This window comes from Odocoileus virginianus, unplaced genomic scaffold (assembly GCF_023699985.2).
Source record: "Odocoileus virginianus isolate 20LAN1187 ecotype Illinois unplaced genomic scaffold, Ovbor_1.2 Unplaced_Scaffold_7, whole genome shotgun sequence".
NCBI lineage: Eukaryota > Metazoa > Chordata > Mammalia > Artiodactyla > Cervidae > Odocoileus > Odocoileus virginianus.
The window spans coordinates 2,602,618-2,615,141 of NW_027224269.1; positions in this window are offsets into that span (position 1 = coordinate 2,602,618).

A 12,524-nucleotide genomic window follows, 5' to 3' on the forward strand; every position below is an offset into this window, starting at 1 on the left:
TCTATTGATGGCTGTTAGGCCTCTTTGGTATATGATATTGTTCAATCTAGTATGTCCTCACTGATAATATATAGATTTTCTGTTTATTATTGGAAAAATTATTCTTATTAATTATAGAATATCTATGTCTCCATTCAAGTCCATCAGGTTTTGCTCCATATGTTTTGGGGCTCTGTTGTTAAGTGTGTATGTGTTTGTAATCATATCTTCTTGGTTAATTGAAATGTTTATAAATATATAATGCCCTTCCTTAACTCTTATAACAATTTTTGACCTAAAGTTTATTTTGTCTGATATTAGTATAGCCACTCCAGGTTTCATAGGTTATTATTTGCATGGGATGTCTTTACCATTCCATAATTTTCAACAGATTTGTGTCCTTGGATCTAAAGTGAGCCTCCTATATAGACAGCGTATAGTTGGGTCATGTTTTCTAATCTGTTCTGCCAGTCCCTCTCTTATTATATTTTAATTGAAGTATAGTTGATGTACAGTGTTGTGTTAGTTTCTGGTGTACAGCAAATAATTCAGTTACATGTATTAATATATATATATTAATGTATTAATATGTATTAATATATATAATATATATTATATATAAAATACACAGATGCTTTTCCAGTATAGGTTATTAACAAGATATTGAATATAGTTTCTTGTGTTATACAGTAGGACCTTGTTGTTTATCAATTTTATATATAGTAGTATGTATCTGTTAATCCTAAACTCCAAAAGTATCCCTTCCCCCCTCTCCTGCAATTCAGGAAAACTGCCTGCAATTAAGGAGACCCTGATCCAATTTCTGTGTTGGGAAGATCCCCTGGATGAGGGAACAGCTTCTGACTCGAGTATTCTGGCCAGGAGTCCATGGGGTGGCAGAGTCAGACACGACTGAGAGACTTTCACTTTAACACTTCCTCTTTCCTATTTGGTAACCATATCTTTGTTTTCTGTGTTTTTGAATCTATTTCTGCATTGGAAATAAGTTCATTTGTATCATTTTTTTTAGATTCTGCATATAAGTGATATCATATGATATTTGTCTTTCTTTGTCTGACTTCACTTAGTATGATAATCTCTAGGTTCATCCACGTTGCTGCAAATGGCATTATTTCATTTTTTTTTTTTTTTTGTTCTTGTTGCTGAGTAATAGTCCACTGTATATATATACCACATCTTTATGCATTCATCTGTTGATGGACATGCAGGTGGTTTCCATGTCTTCAGTCAGTTCAGTCGCTCAGTCGTGTTTGACTCTTTGTGACCCCATGAATCGCAGCATGCCAGACCTCCCTGTCCATCACCAACTCCCGGAGTTTACTCAAGCTCATGCCCATCGAGTTGGTGATGCCATCCAGCCATCTCATCCTCTGTCGTCCCCTTCTCCTCCTGCCCCCAATCCCTCCCAGCATCAGGGTCTTTTCCAATGAGTCAACTCCATATGAGGTGGCCAAAGTACTGGAGTTTCAGCTTCAACATCACTCCTTCCAATGAACACCCAGGACTGATCTCCTTTAGGATGGACTGGTTGGATCTCCTTGCAGTCCAAGGGACTCTCAAGAGTCTTCTCCAACACTATAGTTCAAAAGCATCAATTTTTCGGCACTCAGCTTTCCTCACAGTCCAACTCTCACATCCATACATGACCACTGGAAAAACCATAGCCTTGACCAGATGGACCTTTGTTGGCAAAGTAATGTCTCTGCTTTTTAATATGCTGTCTAGGTTGCTCATAACTTTCCTTCCAAGGAGTAAGCGTCTTTTAATTTCATGGCTGCAATCACCATCTGCAGTGATTTTGGAGACCCCAAATAAAGTCTGACACTGTTTCCACTGTCTCCCGATCTATTTCCCATGGAGTGATGGGACCAGATACCATGATCTTAGTTTTCTGAATGTTGAGTTTTAAGCCAGCTTTTTCACTCTCCTCTTTCACTTTCATCAAGAGGCTTTTTAGTTCCTCTTCACTTTCTGCCATAAGGGTTGGTGTCATCTGCATATCTGAGGTTATTGATATTTCTCCCAGCAATCTTAATTCCAGCTTGTGCTTCTTCCAGCCCAGCATTTCTCATGATGTACTCTGCATATAAGTTAAATAAGCAGGGTGACAATATACAGCCTTGATAACTCCTTTTCTTATTTGGAAACAGTCTGTTGTCACATGTCCAGTTCTAGTTGTTGCTTCCTGACCTGCATACAGGTTTCTCAAGAGGCAGGTCAGGTGGTCTGGTATTCCCATCTCTTTCAGAATTTTCCACAGTTTATTGATCCACACAGTTGAAGGCTTTGGCGTAGTCAATAAAGCAGAAATAGATGTTTTTCTGGAACTCTCTTGCTTTTTTGATGATCCAGCAGATGTTGGCAATTTGATCTCTGGTTCCTCTGCCTTTTCTAAAACCAGCTTGAACATCTGGAAGTTCACAGTTCATGTATTGCTGAAGCCTGGCTTGGAGAATTTTGAGCATTACTTTACTAGCATGTGAGATGAGTGCAATTGTGTGGTAGTTTGAACATTCTTTGGGATTGCCTTTCTTAGGGATTGGAATGAAAACTGACCTTTTCCAGTCCTGTGGCCACTGCTGAGTTTTCCAAATTTGCTGGCATATTGAGTGCAGCACTTTCACAGCATCATCTTTTAGGATTTGAAATAGCTCAACTGGAATTCCATCACATCCACTAGCTTTGTTCGTAGTGATGCTTTCTAAGGCCCACCTGACTTCACATTCCAGGATGTCTGGCTCTAGGTGAGTGATCATACCATTGTGATTATCTGGGTCGTGAAGATCTTTTTTTGTACAGTTCTTCTGTGTATTCTTCCCACCTCTTCTTAATATCTTCTGCCTCTCTTAAGTCCATACCATTTCTGTCCTTTACCGAAGCCATCTTTGCATGGAATGCTCCCTTGGTATCTCTAATTTTCTTGAAGAGACCTCTAGTCTTTCCCATTCTGTTGTTTTCCTCTATTTCTTTGCATTGATTGCTGAGGAAGGCTTTCTTATATCTCCTTGCTATTCTTTGGAACTCTGCATTCAAATGGGAATATCTTTCCTTTTCTCCTTTGCTTTTCATTTCTCTTCTTTTCACAGCTATTTGTAAGGCCTCCTCAGATAACCATTTTGCCTATTTGCATTTCTTTTCCATGGGGATGGTCTTGATCCCTGTCTCCTGTACAATGTCACGAACCTCCATCCATAGTTCATCAGGTTCTCTGTCTATCAGATCTAGTCCCTTAAATCTATTTCTCACTTCCATTGTATAGTCATAAGGGATTTGATTTAGGTCATACCTGAATGGTCTAGTGGTTTTCCCTACTTTCTTCAGTTTCCATGTCTTAGTTATTGTTAATAGTACTGCTATGAACATAGGGCTCCGTACATCTTTTTGAATTAGAGTTTTCTCCAGCTATATGTCCATGAGTGAGATTCCTGGATTATATGGGGGCTCTATTTTTACTTTTTAAAGGAACCTCTATACTGTTCTTCCTGGTGGCTGCATCAATTTACCTTCCCACCAGCACTGTAGGAGGGTTCCCTTTCCTCCATGCTCTCTCAAGAATTTACCATTTGTAGACTTTAATCATGGTCATTCTGATCAGAGTGAACTGATACCTCATTGTAGCTTTGATTTGCATTTGTCTAATAATTAGTGATGTTGAGCATTTTTTTTTCATGTGCCTGTTGACCTTCTTTGTGTCTTCTTTGGAGAAATATCTATTTTTGTTTTCTTCCCTTTTTGATTGGATTATCTTTTTGTGATATTGAGCTGTATGAGCTGTTTGTGTATTTTGGAAATTAATCTTTTGTCAGTTGCATCATTTGCAAATATTTTCTCAAGTCTGTAGGTTGTCTTTCTGTTTATGGTTTCTTGTGCTATGCAAAAGCTTATAAGTTTGATTAGGTCCCATTGTTTATTTTTTATTTTATTTCTATTGCCTTGGGAGACTGACCTAAGAAAACATTGCTATGATTTATGTCAGAGAATATTTTGCCTATATTCTCTTCTAGGAGTTTTATGGTGTCACATATTTAAGTCTTTAAGCCATTTTGAGTTTATTTTGTTTGGTGTGAGGGTGTGTTCTAACTTCATTGATTTACATGTGGCTGTCCAGCTTTCCCAACACCACTTGCTGAAAAGACTGTCTTTTCTCCATTGTATATTCTTGCCTCCCTTGTCAAAGATTAATTGACCATAGGTGTGTGGGTAATATCTTCCATTTTTAGTTGCAGAACTTGATCCTTGTTTATTTCAGGTAATTATGGATAAGGAGCTAAGTACTTCTGCTATTTTGCTATGTGTTTTTTACATGCCTGTGTCCTTTTGCTCCCTCAATTCCTCCATTTCAATTAAATTGATACTTTCTTATGTACTGTTTTAATTTTTTTTTAATTCTTTTACTATACTTTTGAGTTATTTTCTTAGTGTTTGCTCAGGAGATTACAAGTAACATCTTAAATGTATAACAGCCTAGACCATGCTAATATCAACTTAATAAAATGAAAGTTGCTCAGTCATGTCTGATTCTTTGTGACCCCATGGACTATACAGTCCATGAAATTCTCCAAGCCAGAATACTGGAGTGGGTAGCCTTTCCCTTCTCCAGGGGATCTTCCCAACCAGGGATTGAACCCAGGTCTCCTGCATTGCAGGCAGATTCTTTACCAGCTGAGCCACAAGGGAAGCCCTTGTGTACACAAATGTCTGCTACTGTATATTTACATTCACCACTTCTTTATGTTGTTATATTCAGAGATTACATCTTATTATACATTATATACCCATCAGCTTAGACTTATAATTATTGCTTTAATAATTTTTCTTTTAAATCAAATAGTAAAAAAAGAATTTATAAAGAAAAGCATATTTATCTTTATATAAAAGTATATTTACCTATGTAGTTACCTTCCTTGTTGTTATTTCTTTATATAGAATTGAGTTACTCTCTAGAGTCCTTTTAGTTTAGGCTGAATGACTGCCTTTAATATTTTCTGTGGGCAGATCTGGTAAAGACAAACTCTCTTTCCTATCAGTGTCTTAATTTCTCCTTCAGTTTTGAAGGATAGTTTTTCTGGTTATAGAATTTGTAATATATCTTTCAATACATTAAATTCTAATCCCATTTTCTTCTTGCCTCCATGGTTTCTGATAAGAAATCTACTATTAAACTTATTGTGATTGTTTGTTTAATGATTTACATGTACTAAATTCTGTAATGTCTGTATTATTTTTCAAGTGTGGCCACTTAAATTCAATGGTCAACTAATAATTGTACTGAAGTTTCTTTAAACACCTATAACCAGTATCTTTTTTCAGGGACTGTCTCTGTGCATTGGGGCATGGCTTTAACACATAGCTGTGCACTGTACACATTGTTTAGCTTTTACTCCTTCTGTAGTGCTTCACCATAGTGCTTCAGGTCAGCAGGAGGTAAAAGCGTAGGGCCTTTTCATGTTTTTCCTGAATATTTGCACAGCACTGAGCATGTGTGTGGCCTTCTAGATTCCCAGGAATATATTTAATTCCAAATTTAATTCCAATATAATTCCAAAGCCCTGTAAACATCTCTTTGCCCACCCTTTCCTACCAAGGTGTTTTGTTATTGTTTTGACTGGTGGAAACTTTATCATCTCAGGCAGAAGCAACCTAAGGCATAGCCTATAAATGTATACCTATTGCAGCCTTAGCATGGGATTACTTAGTGCAGCTTTAGCACTAGGCCAGTTCCCAGTTAAGTGGAATAAAGACAAGTCTTTGGAGTAGGCCTTCCAATGAATCACCATACAGGTCAGAGCCAATAACTACAGTTGACCTTTGAACAGTGTCGGGGTTAGGGGCGCCAACTTTCAGTGCAGTGGCAAATTTGTGTGTAACTTATAGCCGGCATTCCATATCTATGGTCCTTCCATATCAATGGTTCAGCATTCACAGATTCTAGCAAGTGTGGATCATGGAGTACTATAGTGTTTACTATTGAAAAAAATTCCGCATATAAGTCGACCTGCACACTTCAAACCCATGTTGTTGAAGTTGTTGTTAATTCACTCAATCATGTACAACTCTCTGTGACCCTATGGACTGCAGCACACAGGCTTCCACATTCTTCACCATCTTCCGGAGTCTGCTCAAACTCATGTCCCTTGAGTCAGTGATACCATCCAACCATCTCATCCTCTGTCATCCCCTTCTCTCCTGCCTTCAATCTTTCCCAGCATCAGGGTCTTTTCCAATGAGTTGATTCTTCACATCAGGTGGCCAAAGTATTGGAGCTTCAGCTTTGGCATCAGTCCTTCCAATGAATATTCAGGGTTAATTTCTTTTAGGATTGACTGGTTTGATCTCTTTGCAATCCAAGGGACTCTCAAGAGTCTTCTCCAGCACCACAGTTTGAAGGCATCAGTTCTTTGGTGCTCAGCCTTTTTTATTGTCCAGCTCTCACATCCATACATGACTACTGGAAAAACCATAGCTTTGACTATATGGACCTTTCTGGCAAAGTGATGTCTCTGCTTTTTAATACACTGTCTAGGTTTGTCATAGCTTTTCTTCCAAGGAGTAAGCATCTTTAATTTCATGGCTGCAGTCACCATCTGCAGTGATTTTGGAGCCCAAGAAAATAAAGTCTGCCACTGTTTCCATTTTTCCCCATCTATTTGCCATGAAGTGATGGGACCAGATGCCATGATCTTCATTTTTTGAATGTTGAGTTTTAAGCCAGCTTTTTCACTTTCCTCTTTCACCTTCATCAAGAAGCTCTTTTAGTTCCTCTTCATTTTCTGTCATTAGGGTGGTGTCATCTGCATATCTGAGGTTATTGATATTTCTCCTGGCAATCTTGATTCCAGCTTGGGATTCATCCAGCCCCACATTTTGCTATGATGTACTCTGCATATAAGTTAAATAATCAGAGTGACAGTACACCACCTTGAGGTACTCCTTTCCCAGTTTGGAACCAGTCTGTTGGTCCATGTCCCTTTCTAACTGTTGCTTTTTGATCTGTGTGCAGGTTTCTCAAGAGAGAGGTAAGGCGGTTTGGTATTACCATTTTTTGAAGAATTTTCCACAGTTTGTTGTGATCCACACAATCAAAGGCTTTAGCGTAGTCAGTGAAGCAGAAGTAGATGTTTTTTGGAATTCTCTTGCTTTTTCTATGATCCAGTGGATGTTGGTAATTTGATCTCTGGTTCCTCTGCCTTTTCTAAATCCAACTTGTACATCTGAAAGTTCTCAGTTCACATACTGTTGAAGCCTAGCTTGAGCATTACTTTGCTAGCATGGGAAATGAGTGCAATTGTACAGTAATTTGAACATTCTTTGTCATTGCCTTTCTTTGGGATTGGAATGAAAACTGACCTTTTCCAGTCTGTAGCCACTGCTGAGATTTTCCAAATTCGTGTTGTTAAAGGGGCAACTGTAATTTTGAGTATTATGAATGAGGTCTCTTCTGCTTCCTCCAGTACTGGGCACTACTACCTAGAAAGCACGCTGTTATTTTCATGGCTACTGCTGATAGAGAGAATGGAAGTTTAAACTGGAGTAAGTTAAAGTGCCACAGATTTCACTGCTCCCCTACCAATAATCAGTGTTGTTCCTCCAGCTTTACTGAGAAATGATTGGTGAATGAAAATTTTATGTACTTAAAGTATATAGTGTGCTATTTTCTTAAGTAAATACATTGTGAAATATTTGCCAAAACCAACAAAAGTAACCAATCTATCATCTCACAGTTACCTATTTATTTGCAGTGAGAATACTTGAGATCTACCCTCTTAGCAATTTTCAAGTATACAGTACATTGTTAACTGGAGTCATCATGCTATACATTAGGTCTCCAAAACTTACTCATTTTAGAACTGAAATTTTGCACCCTTTTGACCTATCTCCTCTTTTCCCCAAAACTTCCCTCCTAGTTCCTAGCAGCCACCTTTCTTCTCTGCTTCTATGAGTTCAACTTTTTAATATTCCACATGTAAATAAAGTGGTACAGTATTTGTCTTTCTGTGTCTGTCTTTTTCCACTTAATATAATATCTTCTGGGTTCATCCATGTTGCTACAAATGGCAGGATTTCCTTCATTTTAAAGGTTGAATAATATTCTATTGTGTGTGTGTGTACCACAATTTCTTCATCCATTTATCTATTTTTTTCCCATTTATCCATTGATGGACACTTAGGTTGTTTCCATACCTTTGTGACAGAGCATAATAGTGCTATGAACATGGGAGTATAGATATCTCTTTGAGATCCTGATTTCATTTCCTTTGAATATATACCCAGAAGTGGGATTGCTGGATCATATGGTAGATTTTTTTAAGACCACATATACTGTTTTTCATAATGTTTGAAACAATTTATATTTCCAGCAAAGGTATATGAGGGTTCTCTTTTCTCCATCCTTGCCAATATTTATCTCTTTCCTTTTTGATAATAGCCATCCTAACAGGTGTGAGGTGATATTCCATTGTAGTTTTTTTTTTTCTACCATTGTAGTTTTGATTTACAGTTCCCTGATGATTAGTGATGAGCACATTTTCAAGTACTTCTTGGCCACTGGCCATTTGTAGATTCTTTTTTTTTTTTTTTTTTTAAATCTCTATTCAGTTCCTCTGCCCATTTCTCAATCTGACTGTTCAGTTTGCTATGGAGTAGCATGGATTTGCACATGCACGTGTGTGTGTGTGTGTGTGTGTGTGTGCACATGCACCACACACAGGCATGCATGGAGAGATGATGGCTCCAGAGTTCAGAGTGCTGGCAGTTCCAGTGCCTGGGACTCAGGTCCTCTCACTGCAGTATTACTACAGATGTGCAAGGCACAGTCCCTTGTGGACCAGTCACAGAGCGAAGGTCAAGAGTGTGGGCATTCACGGAACAACAGTGGCTTCAAGGTTGGGATACAGGCGGCTCTGGCACCTGTGGCTCAGACATCCTGAGCTCAAGTGATTTGAGAGCAGCCTTAGAGCTGGCATGTAGAGAACAGGCACATGAAGAGTGACCTCTGTTCTGGACACATGGCATGGACACATCTGCTGTGGCAGTGGCTCCTGTGCCAATGCATGGACACTCATAGAACCAGGTTGTCCACACATGTATATTATTAGAAGTCTTTTCCAATTTTCTATTTACTTACTCAGTTGTGGTAGTTTGCATCTTTTTAGGACTTTGTCCATTTCATTTATGTTCTCATTTTTTGGTACAAAGATATTCTTAATATTCACTTATATAAAATATATTTTATATTTTTATATGTTTTCTGCAATTTTAAAGGAAAACATTGGAATAAATGTGAGTAGGTAGATATATATATACACACACACACATATATATACACATATATACACACACATATACATGTATATACACATGCATACACACACAGGCATGTATCCCTACACAGGGTGGATATATATATGGATATATATGTATGTATGTGAGTATATATAGATATACACTTACTTGAGTGTTTTCCTTTATAATTCTTCAAACATATTAATACCATATTACACTATGCCTCTATACTTTTTCTCTTGCTATTCCTTATCTACCTGGAATCACATAGGCCTGGATAACATGTCTTTATCTCTGACAATGTAGTATGAGCATCACCACATTTAAGAAGCATCCTTATACACATTTAGGCAAGTTTAATATAATCATCTCTGCTACCATACCATATCTGTCCTTTCACGTATATCTTGTCTTAAAACAAACTGTTGCATATGAATAACTTTTCCAATTGACTATGACTTTGGAACAAGGACTAATTTTGCTTTTAATTCTGGTGGCTAGAAGGGTGGTTAGCACATAGTTTGTTATCAGTAACTACTAAACTGAACTGAACTTATTTAAATCAATGTGAAGGATACACAGATGCTAGCAAATCCAGAAATTGTGGAAATCATTTTTCATTGTGAATGTCTGATTATGTGCAAATAATAATAATGAAACCATCAACAGTAACAATGGCCTCCTTTTATTGAGTTGCTAAAATGGGCCAGGTGTGGAATATATGCTTTATGTCTGTTCTCATTTCATTTTACAACAATTACAAGAAATGCCAGCATTTTTATCTTTTTGATTTGGAACCAAGGACATCTAAATATGAGATTTAAGTAGCATGCATTTTATACTTACTAATATGACTTTCATTTGTTTTTTTCTCATTTCTATTCATATTATGCTTTGGATAAACTCTCTAAGCATATGTCCTTCCAAATGCCTTCATAAATCTTCTATAGTTGCTGTCCTCTACAGCTTTAATGTGGTAGGTAGATTTTTCTCTCTTTAATTAGTAGAAGTTAAAGTGGGAAAACTGTTTATATTTACATGTTTTAGACAGGCAATATATTTTGTCAAAATCTTTTAGAGTTAACTGGTAGAAGATGCAATTTCCCTCATTTTAAAGTGGAAAATATTCTTGCTATGAATGCTAATGTGCTTTGGAAGGGAAAAAACCCTACCCTTTCACTAATAAATAGAAGAATGTCCTAGTCTCAGTTCTTTTCTTCACTAATTTATTATCTTAGGGGTTGCTTCTCTTTTCTGGCCTCAATTTGCTCTGATTGTTAATGAAGACTTTGAAATAAATTATCTAATAATTACTTCAATTGTTTCAAGTTCTAATATTTTGTGAATATGTAATCCACAATAGTCATATCTGTTGAAAAAATAAATTTGTTGGTGTTCAGTTGCTAAGTCATGTCTGACTCTTTGTGACCACATGGACTGCAGCGTGCCAGGATTCCCTGTCCTTCACTATCTCCTGGAACTTGCTCAAACTTCATGTCCATTGAGTCAGAGATGCCATCCAAGCATCTCATCCTCTGTTTATCCCCTTCTCCTCCTGCCTTCAATCTTTCCCAGCATCAGGGTCTTTTCCAATGAGTTGGCTCTTCGTATCAGGTGACCAAAGTATTGGAACTTCAGCTTTAGCATCAGTCCTTCCGATGAATATTCAGGGTTGATTTCCTTTAGGATTGACTGGTCTTGATCTCCTTTCTGTCCAAGGGACTCTCAAGAGTCTTCTCCAGAACTGCAATTTGAAAGCATCAATTCTTTGGTGCTCAATCTTCTTTATGGTCCAACTCTCACAGCTGTGCATGACTACTAGAAAAACCATAGCTTTCACTATATGGACCTTTGCCAGCAAAGTAATGTCTCTGCTTTTTAATACTTTGTCTAGGTTTGTCATAGCTTCCCTTCCAAGGAGCAAGTGTCTTTTAATTTCATGGCTGCAGTCACCATCCACAATGATTTTGGAGCCCAAGAAAATAAAATCTGTCACTGCTTCCACTTTTTCCTTTTCTATTTGCCACAAGTGATGGGACCAGGTGCCTTGATCTTAGGTTTTTGAATGTTGAGTTTTAATATGTCACTTTAAGTTTATCATCAACTACACCAATTTTTTATGTTTTAAAGATTTCATGAATCTCCCTTCTTTTTCTCTTCTGTTCTTCCTGATGTCAGACTTAAACATTTGCACTGACCTCTCAAATACTGTCTCTGACTTTTGTCTCATGGTCCTCCAAATACTTTTTCATGTATTATATAATAATACCATTATCATGACAAAAATTTTCTCAGAAGAAACCTATACAATCTAAGTAAGTTTCCAAATTATTCATGGACAAAGCCTTTTTATGATCTAGCTTCAAATTATGTTTCTACACTCAAATTTCTTTCCATGATTCACATGTGTTCCAAATTCCATCAGTGGAGCATTGTTGATAATTCCTTATAAGTGTCATAAGTTTTATATCCTGTAATTTTTGCATATTAATTTTAGTTCCCATGATGTACTGTCCATGCTTTCTCTCTCTCTTCTCCACCCACCTTGTTAAACCCAAAGTGACATTGAATACCTCAACTTATGTCAGCTGCCCATGTCTACAACAATGTATTATGGCCAGAAGCATGGTGACAAAATCAAATATATGGTTTCTAAAAGTTCTGTCCTATTTTTTAAGTAGGCAATTCCCAGAAGAGATGAGCTGGACACCAAATAGGTGTTCATTGTAGTCATGATTTAAAAATATGACCGATCATTATAATAAGATGAAAAATTATTTTAAATGTATTGTTCCAAGTCCTAAGCTTTTGGAGATTTTACAACATGATAAATAAATAATACCCTCTGCCTTCACCAAGTTCTGAATCAGTTAAGAGGCAAGACAAAGAATCTACATTGGGACACCAAAATATCACTTTATTATTAACAAAGTTATTATTAGATAATTCAGCTTATATCTGAAAACAATCAGACTTTTTAATACTGAATCCCACAGGTAGGCAGAGTTGTCTACCCAGTCGTTGACAACAGTACTAAAAATCAGTACTATGATTGGAGAGCTTGGAGACTGTGAGATCTCAGGAAATACCAGGAAATATTTGAATGCTGAGGAAGCCAATCAAGTAGAGAGTATTGAAGATACAGGAGAAAGAGTAGATACTTGAAGGAGCAAAGTCCTTTAAGGGTAAAGAGAGATGAGATGCAGACAACTCTCAGAGAAATTGATGTCCAGTGGGAGGTG